This window comes from Rhodnius prolixus, unplaced genomic scaffold, assembly GCF_049639745.1.
Source record: "Rhodnius prolixus isolate KJV_2025 unplaced genomic scaffold, Rpr scaffold_12, whole genome shotgun sequence".
In the NCBI taxonomy this organism is placed as follows: domain Eukaryota; kingdom Metazoa; phylum Arthropoda; class Insecta; order Hemiptera; family Reduviidae; genus Rhodnius; species Rhodnius prolixus.
The window spans coordinates 16,493,645-16,513,081 of NW_027411635.1; the positions used below are offsets into that span (position 1 = coordinate 16,493,645).

A 19,437-nucleotide genomic window follows, 5' to 3' on the forward strand; every position below is an offset into this window, starting at 1 on the left:
GCCAAAAAAAAAAAAAATAGAATGAAGGGAGGGGAGTTTTTTGTGTGGGTGGTGGGGATAAAAGAAAAGGAACGGTTTTGTTACGGTTGTGTAAGGCAGGGGCCAGCCATGGAAGTAACGGCATGGCGACAAAAAAATACAAAGGCCAGAGGGAGCCATTACTCTAGGGAAATTACACACGGTCATCCTGCCCTTGGCGCGCCCTTCACCATCCACCGCGCGCCGTTCGGCCCTTCGCTACAGGCTCCTCTCGTTGCCTGATAACCGCAAATGCTTAATCACTAAACTCTAAAGTAGAAACGCTTGGGAACAATTTGCACGAGTTCCTCTCTCTGGTTCTCCTGCGCAGTTCCTCACACACAGGCACACCTCTATTGCAAGAGATGTTCCAGTGCAGTAATATTTCTTTGGAAATGCGCCAAGGGTGGGGGTTATTGCACATTCCTGAACCCGTGCATGCCTTCTATACCATTAAATTTTTTTTTTTTTCTTTCTTTTTAATTAAAGCACAGCCTCCTTTACCCGTAGTCCGCGGCACGATTTAAGGCTTCTAGAAATTGTTGGCCAGCCCAATGCTCTTAACTGCACAGTTTCCCTATCTCGTACTAAAAATGTAAGAAATGCACCACATAGATTAAGGCTAGAAATACTTAATGTGTAAAAAATTTAAAAAAGCCAGTAAGGCTTGAGTAAATCGAGCTGAACAACACGCAGGTAATCTTCGAATTCCATTTTCCGAAAAAGTTTCCCTCAAACGTAAAGTAATTGCCTATTTTTTTTGAGGCGGGGCTTAACGTCCAACAACCAATTAGGTGTCGTGTACGGGGGCGGAAGCTCATACTTTACTATAAACAATTTTTCCTAACAAATAAAAAGTAGTCATACGCGCGGGATTCGAACTGAGAATCTCCCACTCGCAAAGCCACACTCTTGACCACTAGACCAACACTCGCCCTAAGTTTCCCTTACTAATACTAAATATAATACTAATACAGTCGAAGCTCTCAATAACGGATACTGGCGGGGGAAAGCAAAGTAGCAGCTGTTTGGAGGTGTCCGTTAGAAGGAGGTGGGCAAGTTTCACAATGAAAAATATAGGTTTTTTCCCCCAAACATCTATTTAAATATTATAAATAGATTTAAAAAAACGTACATAATTGCATAATTATTGCAGCTATATGATACGCATCAAATTTTTCTTAATTATCCAAAACAATTAACAAAAAACTACATATTATTAACTTAATTAATAATTTTTATAATAATCATCACATTTATTTATAATAATAATAATTTATGGTAAAATTATCATCATACTATCATCTATTATTAGAAAAATAGAACAAACCTTTCGGCAAGTTGACGATGGCTCGATTTGGATTTTGCAAAATCTTCCAACACATTTATTTTCTCTACTATAGTTAACCACTTTCTTTTGAGAGACATATCGGAAAAAATAATATTGTTCGTCTAAAGTAATATTGAAAAATGATTAAAATGGTACAAGATGTATGGAGCTTATATAGGAAACTTTAGGAAAAACCAGAAAAGAAAACAAAAACTTGAGAGGGGATAATTATTTTGATCACCGCGTCAAAACGAACTTTTAATAATAAGATGGTCGTTGGTGGGAGGTGAAACATTTAATCCGTTCCCCAAAATCAATGTCCGCGGTCGCTATGTAGAGTGTCCGTTAGGCGGAGGTTCTTTTATAATAGAAAGAGTATAGGAGTAAAACGGGGAAATCCAAAAAACTGTCCGTAAATGGAGGTGGTCGCTAGTGAGAGTGTCCTTTATGGGAGGCTTGATTGTATTCGTAATATTAATAAAAACATCAATTAGTATGGTAGAAGTATCCTTTGATCGGGTTTCGATTTCGGTTAATTAAAAATCCATTATGGAATCAACTAATTATTCCAAATTAATTTACAGAATCTATGGGAAAATCATTCAGAGCGACTGACTTACTAAACAACGATCACGGAGGCAGTTCAATATAGCAAAATATTGAAATCATACTGCGGTAGTAAAAGGCGACTATAAAAGGGATCCCCGTATGTGTAACTGGGGTTAGAATAGTGCCAAGGTAGCTCCTGCCTTTCGCAAGAGGCAACTACAAGGAGTTCTCCATATGGCAGGACCCTAACTTGGAATCTATACGTGGACGTTCAGTGTAGTAACCATTGAGTTATCCTCTTCCTCTGATGAAGACGAGAAATACCCATTTTTGGACAGGATGCAAAAAATGCCCTTTGGTCTACCAAAGCTGAAGTACATCACAAACGCGATTAGAACTCCAGGACATGATTACATATATCCCTGGCTATTATTTTGTATATACGGAAGGAATTCCAGCATGGTGACAATGAAGGAGAAACAGATCCTTTGTATTTGTGAGAACGACTGGCCGGGTGTTGGATGCACATAAAGAGAACACATTCCTGCATTCCTGTCCGCGTGCATGCTCTCGTAGGGTTTTATTTTTTAAACACCTTCTGCGCCAGCATTATCGCATGCTACACCACCTTCAAATTAAATTTCAACCTTTCTTTACCATTAAAGGACAGTCCGTAATGTAACTACCAACAGAAAGAATTGAAAGCGTTTACGAAAACTTACTTCCAACTGAAAAACAAATCTGAAGTGAACGAAGATTACTGGACCGCAATCAACTAAATTAAATTTTTCTTTAAAGTTCACAATTTGTGTTTTAAATCTGATTAGTGAGAAATAAAATTGTTCTCGTATTAGAGAACATTACATTTTAAAAAAGAACTTACTAGAAATATGCTATTCATGTATTAACAGGTGAACTCGTAATTCAGAAATTTAACACTATCGAAACACCCCCTGTAAACAGGAGTATGAGAAAGTTTAAAAAAAGAAACAAAACAAAACAAAATTTAGAAAATAAACGACCAACGCGGAGAAGTTGAGAAGTTAGTTAGTTTGGTTGAAAGTTTCAGACGCCATAAAACAAGCTGGTAACAGAATGGCAGGTAATTAACGGTTCTAACTTTTAAGAACTTTTTGCAATTAAAACAAAGCTAACTGTGCTCTGCCCTTGTTGTTGTTATTTTAGCGAAGCCCTTCAAATATGTGGCGGTGCGCCCCAGCGCTCTCATTTAGTCAATCCAAACTCTAGTTGCCAATTTATGATAACAACTATTACGAACGACATTCAAAGACATGTTTTAGCGGTCTAACTGTTAGACCAAAAAGTGGTGGTAACAACAAAGAATTCAGTTTGAATCAAGCCAATGAATTGTGTGATCAAACAATTTTTCTAAGAGTACAGCGGATTTATAGGGTAATATTTCACTATAATTAAACTTTTATTGTAATTACCTTATTTACTTGGTTCTTCCGTGGATACATCTTGGTTCTACCACATCTCTTCGTCCTGATATGCCCTTGTTCGAATTCTTTAAGGAAACTGTTAGAAAACAAAAAGTATAGATCAGCATGTTTACTAACAAAGTGTAAACGTCGTCTTTCAGAAACACTGCTCAGCTAATATCTATAAACAGAGCTAGCCATTTAAAATTGAATTATTATATTTCAATTTATGTACACTAGAAAACCTGATTGTTATATTAGGCCTAAGTTGACACATATTCGGCCTTTCGTTTGAATTGGCCTCAGACAACCGAAAAAAAATATTACGGCTAACAAGTGACCCAAAAAAGTAAGAGTTATGTGTACAGGGATTTTTCCAAAATAGACTCCTGTGGATGGTCAGAATAAAAGAAATCCAACATTAGGCTATCGTCAAGTTGGATTTTTCCACGTTGATAGGCAAAATGTTTACCTGAAACAGTTCTCTCTAAGAATGTGGCACTGTTTTTAGATTTACTATTACACCCAAAAATGTATTTTATCGCATTTTTAATTAAACGAAGTATTAACCAAAACACCAATTAGTATGTTTAGAAGTATTCTTTGATCGGTTTCGATACGATAGATTTATTTATTATTGGTCCACTAATAATATATTTTGCTATATTGAACTGCCTCCGTGATCCTTGTTTAGTAAGTCAGTCGCTCTGAATAATTTTCCCATAGATTCTGTAAATTAATTTGGAATAAATTAGTCGATTACATAATGGATTTTTAATTAATCGAAATCGAAACCCGATCAAAGGATACTTCTACCATACTAATTGATGTGTTTATTAATATTACGAATACAGTCAAGCCTCCCATAAAGGACACTCTCACTAGCGACCACCTCCATTTACGGACAGTTTTTTGGATTTCCCCGTTTTACTCCTATACTCTTTCTATTATAAAAGAACCTCCGCCTAACGGACACTCTACATAGCGACCGCGGACATTGATTTTGGGGAACGGATTAAATGTTCCACCTCCCACCAACGACCACCTTATTATTAAAAGTTCGTTTGACGAGGTGATCAAAATAATTATCCCCTCTCAAGTTTTTGTTTTTTTCTGGTTTTTCCTAAAGTTTCCTATATAAGCTCCATACATCTTGTACCATTTTAATCATTTTTCAATATTACTTTGGACGAACAATATTATTTTTTTCCGATATGTCTCTCAAACGAAAGTGGTTAACTCTAGAAGAGAAAATAAATGTGTTGGAATTGATTTTGCAAAAACCAAATCGAGCCATCGTCAACTTGCCGAAAGGTTTGTTCTATTTTTCTAATAATAGATGATAGTTTGGTGATAATTTTACCATAAATTATTATTGTTAAGAATAAATGTGATGATTATTATAAAAATTATTAATTAAGTCAATAATAAGTCGTTTTTTGATAAATTTTTTGGATAATTAATAAAAATTTGATGCATATCATATAGCTGCAATAATTATGCAATTATGTTACGTTTTTAAATCTATTAATAATAAACAATTTTTAGATAGATGTTTGGAAAAAAAACCCATATTTTTTCATTATGAAACTTGCCTACCTCCTTCTAACGGCCACCTCCAAACAGCGGCCACTTTGCTTTCCCCCGCCAGTGTCCGTTATGGAGAGCTTCGACTGTAATTAGAAGTGTAAATAAATACATTTTTCGTGTGATACCTTCAAGAATAAACCCATGAGGCCTATTCAGACAAACGGCTAAATAAATATCAACTTAATTATGAAAATTTGAAGAAGATTTCTGCTTATAAGTTGAAGGAAAATGATTAGAATTTGGAAAAATCTCCAAAAGAAAATGGTGAGAAATCTACGAGTATCAGGGATTTTGCTCTCAATATTACAATCAGGTTTCCTAGTGTACAAAAATCGAAATATAATATTACAATTTTAAATGGCTAGCTCTATTTATAGATATTAGCTGAGCAGTGTTTCTGAAAGACCCTCTCCATGTTATAGTTCTAAAATATACATATTTTCTTTAATTATAATAACTTTTTTTCTGTAATATTTATTCATGAGAAGGTAATAATCAATTCCCTGTCCGCTTTCACAGAGCTAGGGTCCTGCAACAAAGTGAATTAAAGACTTGGGAGCTATTTTGTTCAGAGTTTAGAATCTCTCCCTTTTATTTTTTTTTTTTTTTGTTGGTACTACTCCCTAGCTAACCTATTTTAGTGGAGCGGTGAGTAGATGAAGTTTGTAGATGGTGTGTATAGGTAGTATTACGATGGTATGGGATGAGAAACTCATTGAAGAGTCGATCAAAGTTGAAGCTGGCTAAAGCAGAATTGGGCCGCCGTAACCCACTGGGTCCAGAACAACCTCGTTACCTCATCCAATCCTCTTCGGTAACATCAATTTGAATTTTTATTTCTAGCGCACCTGGTGTCGTGCATATAGCCTTGGGCCTTATAACTCCACATCCTACGTCTCACAGTAAATTCAAACTTCACAAAATAGAAAAAAAAAGAAAGAAAATTGAAAAAAAATTATTATTATTATGATTAAATTTGTATTTTATACACCTAAGGATGTGTGTCTTCAGGTCCTGTCTTTTTATGTCCTCAGGTAGTACACTTTAATATTAAATCATACAGAAATGAAAATAATATTCGTCCAAAAACAAAGAATTACTCGTAGCTCAGTGATTATCGCGGAAATCCTGCGTTCGAATCCAGCCCTTAGATTTTCTACTCCTAGCAGCTACTTACAACTCCCTGTTCTGTGATGGACAGTGTTGTCTGCAAGAGATAGAACACTGTCCGAAGGCCGGAAGTGAACTGCAAAAAAAGCTCCGAGCAACATTGACCTCTGATAGTGACGTCCTTAAATTAACAATAACAATAACAATAATAATTCAAATTAATTTTTTTATCCGCCACCAATTACATACGAGGGTCGTTTGAAAAGTCCGTGCAAAGTCAGAGAGATAGCACCACTGGCGCGTATCGAGGTTATGTTTAGTTAGTAGCATCTCTTGGAAGAACACACACCAAGTTTCAGCCAGATCGGTCTATTTCTTTGTGTTTGGCATTCGTTTGAATCGAGGAAGTCGAGTGATTTTCAAAAAATGGACGAAAAAGAATTTCAATCAAGAATCCTTTAAACTATACTTAGTTCCCTGTTATGCATGAAACCCAGTATAACATTTCACAAAGATCTCACTATCTTAAAAGTTATCTCCAAAGAACGCTTCAGAAAATTCCAAAAATCTTTATTATCTCTCTTCATAATTCTCTTGTTCGTCACCTTTCATCTTACAGAGTTTCTGATAATCCTACTAGATTTCTTCGGCGGATATGTTCTCGTGATCTCTTCAGAGATTGAAGTGTTTGTAGCAGGATCTCTGCTCGGTTTCATTTTTTATTTATTTATAATTTTTTGGGGGTTAATTAAAATATCTATAACTATAAATTTTCTGTTATTATAATAAATTGCTGCAGAAATGGTATTATTATAACCTAACATTTATATCAGCTCATTTAATGGAAATACTGGACCTTCTCTGTTCATTTGCGGTGCAAGAAAATTATATCTGTAGTAAATAGTTGATGCAGTACTCGGTTCGATTCCCAAGTTTTGGCTTCTGATTCTATTAATGCGATAATATGAGGAATTTATAGCCAAGTAAGTTAGCTCTTCGCTTCCGTTCTGATCAGAATTCGGCTCACGGATATTTATTATAATTCAGTAGGTCATGAAATTATTATTAATGCAGGGTAAGATGTAGTAAGGTGTCAAGGTAAGCGGACGGTTAGAAACCCGTATTTCTGGTACTGGGTTCGATTTCTAGTCTAGACCTAGGCTTTTATCTAGTGGTTTATATAAGAAATGTAATAAAGTAAAATAAAAGTAAAGTAATGCCTACTTTTTCAGGCGGGCTTTACGTCCTACTACCAAATTAGGTGTCGTGGACGGAGGCGTCTAGCAAACATATTTTACTGTAAATTCTTTTATTAACCATTAAATAAAATCCAAGGACTAAGACTGGGAATCGAACCCAGTACCACAATACATATTAGGTTTACAGGTCTCGCCTCTAACCGTTCGGCTACCGTGGCGCCTCAGTTTTTGCTTCCCAAGAAGTACAAATGAATACCAGAGTTTCAAGTTTCCGTCCATTTAGGACATCAATATCAATTGCGCAGTGGCAATATCGTATCCAATGAAGGTCTCCTGAGGTGCGATTATTGCTTGTTGAAAGAAATTTAATAGTAAATAGTTTGAGGTTAGAAAAGCAATTGTTAAAAAGATATTCAATTAATTATGGTTTATTGCAAGAAATTGATTTTGGATGTGCAAGTTTAAAATGAAAATCAAGCAAGTGCACTAATCAAATTATTGAATTAATTTCAACCAAGTAGAAAAACAAAAAAAATATTTTATTATCAGAGACGTATTGGATAAGCGATTTTGATGGAGCTAGATGGGCAGGGCCGGCCGTTCCAATTAGTGGACATGTAAGAGAGAATCCCATAGTGTACATAATGAATCAACTCCTTGGAAAGTGTATGGGCGCTGTTTTTTGTTTTTTTTTGGAAGTGTGGTCACCAGTGGAGGAGAGCTTTGCACATTACAAACTTGTATCTTGGGCCAAAAGAACGTTAGAGGCGGAGGGCTTTTGCAGCGCAATTGATCCGTCCCCTTTTCCTTTGATTAAAGTAGTCTTTCATCAGTAGTTTCATCCCCACCGGCCCTAGCGCGCCACAAGGCCCTTTTGCTTCCCTTAACGATGGTTTTTTTCATAGAGAACGTTGCCCCTTATAGAACACTCATTTCACAACTCGTCCGTTTCCTTTCATATCAAAGTTTATTTTTTGTTTCTCTTTTTTTATGTATACATATATTTTTTATTATTTCATTAGGCGCCGCGACGATCGTGGGTTAGAAGCTCTCCAACCACAAGCAATGTTTCCTCATCGATTCCTGTTTTGTCCTTCCGTTTATAATATTTATTAATATCTGAATTATAAAGTACAGGAAAAACCAAAATCATATGTGAAAACCAAAGTATAATAAGAACAATAATAAATTACGCTTATCTAAGCTGTTACCCGTTTCTTCCTTTTTCTTCGGTAGGACTACAGTCCTTCAATGGCCTCGGCCTCCGCAACCACTTTCCTCCTGTGCTCTATCTCCATCTTCTCACACCCAAGTATCCTCTGGTCTTCTTCCACCTCATCCAGCCAACGTAAACAGGACAGTCTCTTTTTCCTTCTGTTCCTCGGACTGTAATCGTAAACTGTATTCTGTAAAATATTTTCCACAGTCCTGAACATGAACTAGGTCTCTAGGTCGAAAGCTTGGCATTATTACTAAATTATGCCTGAAATAGGCAATAATCTATCGTTCTTTTGGTTTAAAGATTCAAGTCAACATAAATTTACCAATAAATAGAAGTTTATTGCTTTAATTTTGCGGATACATGCAAATAATATATAACGATGCATGATTGAAGATTAACACATTTAGCGAATTAAGAATGTAGTTATCAGAGTCTAGGACAGAATTTATAAATTTATTTTTAAATTGATTTCTAGAATAATAAAATATATTCAATTTAAAACTAAATTTGATCAGAAGCTTTCATGATCTAGTTGCTAAAAGAATTAAATGAGTAAGTGAATTCGAAATGTGGGCGACAACAATTCAAAAAGATTGAATAAATCTACTTTTTTTCAAATCTACTCAATCTTTGTAATGCCACAGTTAATATTGTGTGCAATCTATGTGCATAGAGATGCTAATCAAAAAATCGTAAGTCTCGAAGTTGAACTAAACTATAGTTCGAAACGTACCAGTAAAGATTTCTTATTTTATTTATAAACTGTTTTAAAGCTTTAGTTTCTTCAGAAATAATTACACCTTTTTCGTGCAGTTTTTTTGGACGATCAACCTTTATAGAACTGTCCTGTTGGGCAGTTTTTTAATAACTAGAAATCTAATTTTAACGATTTGTGTTTTGATAATGCTGTGATCGACTACAGGTTCAGAAAACATCTTCACCAATTGTTTTACAGAGTTAATGTGGGCGTTTTTATTTACTTTAATTTCGAGGCTGTTATTTCAAGACTGACTCGACGAGAAGAATCAATCTTTTGTTGGCAGTGTGTTGACGTAGAAATCGCGAGATGTGACTATTTTCACGCGTATACCAGGGGAGAGAATACGCAAAACCTGATGGTGTAAATAAGGTAGTAGATTTTGTAAAAAGGAGTGCTTTGGTGAGAGGTTTTTTTGAAAATTAAGTATTCACCTACTCTGACTACAGTCTACCTAGATAAATTAATGACGCTACACTACGCTGCTCCTTTTAGGAGGGTACAACCCTTAATGTTTAATTCTAAGAAAATTTGTAAATGAGAATTACAGTAAAAGAGTTGTGTGAGCGATTCAAACTTAATTTATTTTAGCCTCCTGAAAGTGGAATAAATATGAGTTGGTTTTTATCTGAGGTAAGGTTTATTTGGAGGTTGTGTTGGTCGTGGAAGCACAAGGAATTATACCAGAGCTTTTTTCTAGAAAAAAAAGGCCAGCCAGCTAGCGGGGGATTGTGAATCAGCTGCAAGAAGCGATAAACCAGGAGGGTACAACCCTTAAATCAGGTCGGATTAATGGAACGGAGTTTGATCTCGATTTAGAGTGGCCGGGTCTGCTAGAGGGCTAAAGCCCACATCCTTCACGGACTAATCCCCCGGCTGGTGGGGGCAAGTTTGTCTTTGAGTAATGCCACCCCCCTTAGGCTAGCTGGGGGCCAGAATTAAGCATACCCCCTGGCCCGGCCCACTCACTGATATATGGCCAACAACACCCTCCACATACCAGCTCCCCTTGGAGCCATGGATAAAACACAGTTCCCCCACTTCCTAGAACCCTTTGCACAGAAAATGGAGAACTATTAATTACTTACCCTACTAACAGTAAAACAAAGTACATATACTGATAATGACCCTTTATATAAGCATGTCGCCGTCTTACTTTCCACTAAAATTTTATTTACACTTTTAAACATTTTTTTCTCTTCTAATTCTTACAGATATTCCGAGCTTAGTTTATTAAAAACAAAGTCACCCTGTAGCTCTGTTCTACGTCTTAGGTAAATGCGGATACGAGCAGCGATTCTGTTCCCTGGATAAGAGCAGCAATTCGGTTCCCTGGATAAGAGTAGCGATTCTGTTCCCTGGATAAGAGCAGCAATTCGGTTCCCTGGATACGAGAAGCAATTCGTTTCCCTGGATACGAGTAGCGATTCGATTCCCTTCACCGCGATTTACTGCAGCTTTGTTCAAAGAAGTGCGTTAACCCTTTGTGCGTATTTATTCATAGTTCAAAGAAATCTGGTTTTGAACCCTCACTACTATTACTAGATACTTACTATATACTACTAGTAAGTAGTAGTAACTATTCTCTAAGTTCTAGCTCACAGAATAGAACAGAATAGAATCAATCTTGATTACACTAAATATGTACAAAAAAAAATTTTAAATATCAACGTACAAAACATTGTAACCTTCATAACAAGTGAGGATAACAAGAAAGGTTAAGGTGTAGGATAAGGTTGCAGGGGAAAAAGGAAGGAAAAACCTGCAGCTAGTGTGGAAAGTTAGAGGAGGATGTGTTTGATTCTTAAGGTGCCTGTAGGGTACAGAAGGATCTGTAGAAGGCTATGTCGCGGCAGAGTGGATTAGGATGACAGTCTAGGATGGAAAAGAGTTTCAGCAGACGATTTTGGATATAGGAGTGTACGGGGTAATGGATGCAGTCTCAGGAAGTGACTAAATGATTAGTGCGTCCTAGGAGAGTCTGTCGAAATTTGTACTGTGCTGTCCTGGAGTTTCTTGATATTGCTACAAGTCAGGCGTAGAGCAACTTCAGCCTAATGATCACTTCGTTTGTTGGTCATAGTCATTTTGGATTCAGTTGGAGGGTAGAGGAAATAATAGTCTTGCAGTCCAGTTTGCCTGAGTTTACTTTGTCCTGAACGTGTGTACACTTGCTGTCGATACTAGTCGATATTATTGTCTCACATTCAAGTCTCCAACTTATCACGTCAGACTTCAAGAGAAAAAAAGGCAAATTCAAATTTGCTGACTCCAATTCCACGTCAAAATACATTTATTTGAAAATAATCTATATATTTAATTAATTTTAGCTTAAGATACGACTTAAGCATTAATTGGTACCACTTAAGGTACTGGTTTCCTTAGTCGTACCGATTTTAATTTCTTTAATTTTAGGATTTAAACGAAAAAGTGCGCAGACTATTTAATTATTTTGGCAATAAATAGAAGCAGGGTTTACTAAGGTTTCCAATGATACCCCTTAAGTATGTATTTACTAATATATTCTCTGATATCTGAGAACGTTTTTTAAGGAGCACGACTTGAGCAACCTTACCCTACTTATTTAATTTGAACTGAGAAATAATTATTGTTAAATAATATTGTTGAATATGTGATTCTAATAATTTAACAAATTTCTTAAATAATTAAAATAAACACGCATGCTACGAAGGTTAAAATCAAAATAATTATATTTTGTTTAGGTGAAATAATAATTGTATATACTGCTCTGAAACCATTTTATAAATGAGAGGACGCAGTCGAAGGATAATTAATAAAATAAAGTGAAAAAAAAGGCAAGCCTGCTGAACTCGGCTCCCTAGTAAGTCCAGTCCTACAAAATCAATTTTATAAGCACTTAAAATTTTATTTAATTCTACCTCTTAAAAGCGATTTTTAATCATGTTAACAATGGGTCCCAGATCCACCTTGTTTCCCACTCTGTCTATCTCGGTATATAAAAGGTTCTCTATTATCTTGAACAGTGGCCAATGTAAATTAGTTTTGAATATACTCTTAAGAAAGCAGTAACCGTGCTACGTTTTAATTCCTGCAAGAAGTATTAATTTATAAACTTTTCTTTTCTTTTTTTTCTATCAGGACACAGGATTTTGTGCCAGCCTTGCTTTAATTAATGGAAAACATTCTAGCACGGAATTCTAACTGGTCATTCTTTTACTAATAGAGTTTTTTTTATAATTATAAATGATTTTCACAAGTTTATAGTTTTCTGAAAGGTGTACTAAGAATTATGGGATCAGTTTGGGCCTGCTTTTTAACTTTAGCTGGCCATTTTCTTAACTCTTACATCAAATAAAAGCCCTTATACTCATATAACACATCTTATATATAATTTAATTGTATATATATATACAACAATAAATCGAGCAAGTCAAAAAACTGGTGTGAACAAATACGATTTTCACTTAGATTAAATTGTATTAAAGGGCGATTTCCCGACCACCACTCACCTCATATGAGGCAATGGGGCCTCAAGGCCAACAAATCCGGCTAGAGATTGCCGGATAACAGTACAATAAACTCATAAAGTAGCGACAGGACAATAGGGAGCATGGCGATTGAATCGCCACAGTGCACTGAATGATCCTAGAGAGTTCTGGTAAAGATTACCAGATGCCACAATATCCGGTAGGGAAACATTTAACCTCCCGAAGATGGAGGAATCTAGTTTTCAGAATATACAGGACAAACCCCTACAAAGTACCGCACAGTCTCATTGGACTCAAAACACAGCCAAAGCACAGATTTGCGATTTGTGTAAGGCCGCATTTAAGAAGATGGTACGCTAGATTCGCATGTCCACTCACCCAACCTGAACTGGCAGATCTGGGACCTACTGAAGCCAACCACAGCCCTTTTTTTGACGCGGCCAAGAATTTCCTTAGCATGACGACAGTCAGCTAGAGATCTCCACCGTTTCCGGTGTTTTTCATTGGCTCAACCTCTGTTCTACGAAGTCGATAGGCTACAGGAATAATGGGACGACTATCTGTTAGCATGGTTATCAAAGCTTTAACCCCCAAATTTTGTTTTAATATTCGAAATTTTAAAAATGAATCCACCAGGTTCTTTAAGTGTTCTTCAACTTAGTTTTCACATACTCGTGAAACAAGACTTGTTCTTTTGCTGGCTGATTCATTTGTCCTATAAGAAGAAAGATTATTGCCAGTTTCAGTCATTTTTTCCAGGGACTTGCCAACTTTCGATCCAGGGACTAGGGATTCGTTTTCAAAAAAGTTCCTCTAGATGGGTTAGGTTTAGGCTACTTTTTATAGTTATATTTCAATGTAAGCAACGATTACAAACTGCATAAATTTGGTAATAATTAAACATGATTCAATTTTTTGGTGTTTAAAGAAAAATTAAAAAGAAAAAAATTGTCGAGTTAATTAGAAAAAATCTAAGTTTGTCCGTCGAAATATTTAGAGGCTAACATTTTTTACTCAAATGAAATATTAGTGTGAATGTGTTTGAAGTATGTTTTACTGCCAATAGAGCGTTAGGAAAGGTTTTGGTGAGTACGTTATGATGTATGGGGCAAGAATATTGCACGAAACTACATTAATCACCAACAACTCCATACAGTACGGGGCCAACAGGTGGTCGTCCAGAGGGTGGCCTTGCTGATAACTCAAATATTAATATGTAACTTGTACTGAGCCATACCCCGCCCGGCTACCCACGGACAGCGGTGTTTGCACATCCGTACAAGATCGCTAGTCGCCAAATATTGTACAGTATACTTTTCTTCTCCATTATATATATAAAAAAAAAAATTATTAATTTAACACGATGCTACGATCTTACTTACGATTTACGTCAAAACTTGAAATTCCAGTACAGCTTTTATGGTTTCATGAAATTATTAAGGTGACAGGACAGTGAATTGACTGAAAGCGCTGCCACTATTAACCCTTAAGCCGTCACGTCGGGTCATATTGACCCAGCTCATACTTTCAAGCCTTCTATTTTAATACCTATAAGGGCTGGGCTCGCGAAATTTTTATTTATCTCTTTTTGACGTATTTTGATTGAGATGGCATAGGATTTTTTCCCGCCGCCTGCTGTACGGGCTCAAACCAGCAATTCTGACCCGAGGTGACGGCTTGTGTCATTCATTTCTTAGTGTTTTGACCCGAGGTGATTCCTTGAGTAACACTTTTCTCCTCCAATAAAACTGTTTCCGAAGCAAGTAATTCTTTAATTTTATTCAATAAAAGGAATTTTTTTTATTGTTATTGCTATTAATAATATTGTGCGAGCATCAAAGTGGCCTTGCCGCCGAGGGGGATGTAGCTATTGTCCGTGAAGATTGTTCTGGGAGTTGAGTGACCGAAGTCTATCGCGGTCCACCACTGTGCAAAAGCCGAGGGAGCGGCCCCAGTGGGAGTGGGGATAGGATTTAATGCGTATATTAAATATAAAAATAATGCTCAACATAAAAATATAAATTTCAAAATGGACCGATGCACCTTCGTCAAAAGTTTGGGGCATCAATTATTGCGAAACGTCAATATCAAGTAGGTCGCTGAGCACCGTGATCCCACGGAATTTGAAGGTGAGGATCTGCAAGAAGAAGGCGCAACAATTCTTCTGATTACAACAAATGAAGAAGACATTCCTAACCCTAAAAAACGAAGAAGATGCCACATATGCCCTAGTACAAGGGACAACAAATATCCTACTTTTTGCAGTAACTGTAAAAATTACATATGTAAGATACACTCAGTAACTATTTGCACTAACTGTAGAAATAATTGTAATTAATTAACTGTTTTAATTTTAATTGTAAACTGTAAATATTTTCTCTGTTTTTCATTACATGCAAAGCAGCACCTCATTTAGAAATTACATCTTTATGTTATTGATTTTTTTTTTTAAATTTGTATTTCTGTTTTATTAAAGTATAAATAAATGTTTTGTCTTCGATTTCTATTCCCTATAACATGATATTAGTTAGTTTGTCCTTTTTATTTAATAGTTTTTAATGCTGGGTCAATATGACCCGAGGTGACGGATTATAGCATTTTACGAAAGGTGACGGCTCAAGGGTTAAACGGAAACTTAACATGATAATTTCCCCCAGAACTCCCCTAATCTTTACCTCTCCCCCCCTCAAAAAAATCCCCTCTTACAAAAATAATTTTTGTAAAAAATTTTGACAAACTCCTTTTTTAATTATTGAATTTTCTTAAAATTTCAGCTGTAATTGACAATCAGGCAATTCTTCAAGGGTGCCAATTTATTAAACTTAAACTTTAACATAATACGTCATGCAAGGAAAGGTTATAGCTATGCGGTTAGCGTATTGGATTCCCACACGGAGATCCCGAGTTCGAATCCCAGCTGCAGGCCCCTTAGATTTTTCTCTTCCTAGGAGCTTCATACTGCTCACAGTCCATCCGGTGATGGTCAGTGTTGTTTGTAACGAGATAATACTATCCGGAAGCCGACAATGCACTGAAAAAAGCTCTGGGCGCCAACAACCTCAGTTGTTGAAGCGCCTTAAATCATTTTATAAAAAAAAAAAAAATACTCGTGCAAATAAACAGAAATGTCGTTTTAGATGTGTTCCTGTGGGTTTAGGTTATATGTAGTGAAACCTTTTGATAAGAGATTTCGGATTCTTGTAGAAACGTTTGAATATGAGATTTCAGACTCCCGCTGAAACGTTTGGACTTTTGAGACTCCATCATTTTATTTAATTTATTTATTCAATTTTTTTTTTACATCAACTTCCGGCAGACAAAATAACATTAAACGGATATTGCTTGTGTTTCTTTTAATTTATCTATTTTAATTCATTAAAAAGGAGATATTATTATTAATTGGTACATCAGGTAAACCCAGCCTGACTCATCAAATACCCAGTAAGAATAGAACAACAAATCGCTCGCTTCCCTGCATTATCTACAGTTTCTAAAACAATGCTTATTATTATTATTTTTAATAATTTGGTGGAAAACCATTGATGTATGTAACCATTTTTTCCTGATTCAAAAAACTCAAAACAGATTTTTTAGTAAAAAACTGAAATTTGAAAAATCTTACTTAATACATTACTAATCTTGACAATCTGACAAGTTTCCTAAAAAGTAGAAAGCGTTATTTTAGATAGACTACAGTTTATTAAAAAGTATAAGCGTAAAAACAAAGCTATATAAATACTTGGAGTTAGTCCAGTAGTCCTCGAACTAGAAACCATAATTAATGAAGACAGCATTGAACCACCTATTTTTGGATTCCTATTGGTTGGTATTTTAAATCATTCTCATATACTCAGAGAACAGAACTTGAGCAAAATTTATAACCAAACCAACTCTATAGTACCCAAAAAATCTGTTTGCTACTGGTTTGTTACATCCTTAGTCAACAGCAAGAGTTCTACCTTTGTACTGTGCCTAGAAATCTATCTGAAAAAGCGTTTAATTGTTTGTTTTTAAGTATTCGAAGGTTCTCTTTGGCTGTCGTAGTGGAAATAAGTAAGAAAAGTGATTGCCTATTTTTGCAGACGGGGCTTAACGTCCAACTACCAAATTAGGTGTCGTGGACGGAGGCGACTAGCAAACATACTTTACTGTAAATTTCTTTTATTAACCATTAAATAAAATCCAAGGCCTAAGAACGGGAATCGAACCCAGTACCACAATACATATTAGCTTCGCAGGTCTCGCCTCTAACCGCTCGGCTACCGTGGCGCCTTCGTAGTGGAAGTAAAATTTATATATTGTCTTAACAAAACTATCAAAAGGCAACGCTTTGCTTTCATTATCGCATTCATCTGGTAAACAGAGTTTTCGTGTTTTCCAAGTGGTCTTAGTGACCATATGAATCCAGGAGGTTCTCGATAAAAAATGGAAATCCATCAACGCTTCATCAACGTGTGAAGCTCCCGCATGATGTTACCGCAGTGCTCTCTGCCTCCACACCGTCTTCTCTCGTGACAGACAATACTAAAAATCTAAGTGCCAACAGCTGGATTTGAATCCAGTATCTTGGCTGGGGAATTCATTACGCTAGCTATTGAATTAGTAGTCCCCTAACTTTGGGGCTGTTAAGGCCTTTAATATTGATAGATAAAATCGTTCAGACTTCATTTATTTCTAGAATATGTGTGAAAATTATCGTCAAAAGTGGCTTGCGGAGGCTCAAACTTAGAGATATTTTAAAATGATCCCCTGATTATTAGCCATCTTTGAGACGGACCCTTTTTTACTAATTATTTTTAAACACAATTTTTTTATTATTTAAATGATTTCTTTATTCAGACTTCTTGAATCCAGGTTTATAATTTTAGATTTAATTATACAGGATGAATTGTATTACAGTGGACTGGCACACAAGTTATATAATTAAAAGCTCTGCCTGAAACGTTTTTAGTTCTAAGACTAAATGAGAGAAGAGGATGTGCTAATTAACAAAATTATAAATGGAAATAAGGTGTAACATGGGATGAAGGCTATGCACAGACCCGCTAGTTGTTCATTATTGTTGGAGGGATGCGAATTAATGGTGGACTAAGGAAGTGGCCATGTTTGGAAATAGCCAACGGACTGGGCAAAGCAAAGTTAGGATGGTGAGATGGAGTTCTAACCACTTTTCTGCATTAATCCCAAACCCTTATTTACATTTTATTCGCATTTGGTGCCTTCTCAAAGCTTACTTGCGAGCACTAGCTAGACAGCGGCTGTAATAGCCAGTGGTGGTGGCCTGTGCAACTCATATAGCTTGGCATTAGCTTACCAAATTACTGTATTCACAAGCCTCGTGCTCCCTTATAGCTTCCTTTCTCTGCAATGCAATGATGAACTCTGCTGTTAGCCGGCTACAGCTTAATTTGTCTAATGCTTTCTTTTCTAATAAACTCACAAAGCTGACCCTAACTCACAATTCTCACTAAAATGAAATCTTTAACAACATTTCTCCAAGTTTTTCACCATTTTACCCAATATACATTTTTTTTTGCCATACAAGAAAGCATTTGTTAATTTTATAATTTAAAATTTCTGCTGTGAACATTAACTCAGCTTTCCTTTAACCTTTACAACTTGAATTTTTGTCTAAGAACTGCTCTGAAAACGATTTTTGCTATAAAAATGATAAAAAGTAAAAAGTTATTAACCTTTGTTCACATAAAGTATCTACGAAGTTTACAGAAAAGCCTGGTAGCCATTTTTGGGAAATTAAACAATTCATTGAGTAATTAGGTGCTTCTGGTTAAAGTATTTATCTCCAGACTCCATCTTAACAACATATTCAACTCTCCCATCCACACAACAGATAGGACAGTTATATTAGTTTAACAAAGTTTAAGGGTCGGGTGTGTTGGTCCAGTGGTTAAGAGCTTGGCTTCGCGTGTGGAAGATCGCCGGATCGAATCCCGCTTATAGCTACTTTTTATTTGTTAGAAAAAATTGATTAACTTCCGCTCCCGTCCACGATACCTAATTGGTAGTTAGACGTTAAGCCTCGCCTTCAAAACAAAATACGCGATTACTTTAAAATAAGTTTAAAGAGTAATTCTCTGGAAAATATCAAAATATTGAATTCGGTTCTTCCGATATTTTTCAAATTTGATACTCAAAAAACGCTACTACCCACTGGCAAGTCAAATGAAACTTTAAATAACTGCAATCTGTGTAACTTACATGCAATAGAAGACCATTATCATTTTCTGGCGATTTGTCCAATTTTAAAAGAGTTTAGAGTGCGGTACTTTGGCAAACGGTTTCTTAATGAGGAGGAATTAATACTGATATTAAATGGCAAAGATTGGGATAATCTGTATGGCTATGTGAGCACAGCGTGGAGGTACAGAGCACTAATAGAGTCAGAGTACAGAGCACTTAAATCGGTTAAGTAAATAGCTAGATATGAATAAATTTAATATTTAATGTGTAATTGTTCTGAGATGTGGTTTATAGGAAACTTAGCAAACGTAGGGATTTATTTTTACTTTTGATTACTGTGTATTGTAACTTAGTATGAATTAAGAAGTTTTATTTTACTTTTTGTATATGATAATGTTCTTTTTTGTACAAGTATTTTTTGCAACTCTGGCAGACGGTACTACCATTGCCATTGATGTTTTTTGTTTTTGTCTGTTTTAGTATTATAATGAGTTTCTTTTTCAAATAAACATCTTTATTATTATTACCCACTGGCAAGATCTTTCTTGA

At 35.8% G+C, this 19,437-nt stretch overlaps 1 long non-coding RNA gene and 1 pseudogene across 1 annotated transcript in view; both read left to right on the forward strand.

Annotated features, from left to right (window-relative positions):
* LOC141461809 (uncharacterized) overlaps positions 1 to 19,437 on the forward strand; it is a 182,717-nt gene that overhangs the window by 18,512 nt on the left and 144,768 nt on the right. The gene's annotated exons all lie outside the window — the stretch shown is intronic.
* Positions 7,531 to 7,657, forward strand: LOC141462100 (U4 spliceosomal RNA; annotated as a pseudogene).